General features: G+C 28.8%; 1 protein-coding gene across 1 annotated transcript in view; it reads left to right on the top strand.

Annotated features, from left to right (window-relative positions):
• LOC119587859 (probable glutamate--tRNA ligase, mitochondrial) overlaps positions 1–430 on the top strand; it is a 10,856-nt gene that overhangs the window by 5,412 nt on the left and 5,014 nt on the right. The window lies entirely within an intron of this gene.

Consider the following 430-nt stretch of genomic DNA (forward strand, 5'->3'; position numbering starts at 1 on the left):
CAAAAAAAATAAAATACAACAGGACACGTTTATTGCCAGGTATTCACATTAGATGCCACAGTATTCTGTAGGTCAAGTGCACTTCATTTTCAGTAAGAAAAAATTAAAGCAATGTTTAGGATATTGAAAGCTGAAATTAATTAGGGTCATTAATTATTTATTAATATTTGTATAAACTAATAGAGAAGTATCTGAATGATTAAACGGTAGAAAATAGAAATAACTAGATGGCAAACTAAACTGGTCATGGTTTATGAAACGTATCATTTATCACTGCATAAATGGATTCTGTGTTGTATTTCTAAAATGTATAAAGCTATATAAACATGTTCTATGTTATTCATATAGAATTGCAGAAATACAGATTACAAGTTTATAGCTTGGGGTACATAAAACTTTTGTATCCTGGGAACACAAATAAGTAGTAGCC

This window comes from Penaeus monodon, chromosome 23 (assembly GCF_015228065.2).
Source record: "Penaeus monodon isolate SGIC_2016 chromosome 23, NSTDA_Pmon_1, whole genome shotgun sequence".
In the NCBI taxonomy this organism is placed as follows: domain Eukaryota; kingdom Metazoa; phylum Arthropoda; class Malacostraca; order Decapoda; family Penaeidae; genus Penaeus; species Penaeus monodon.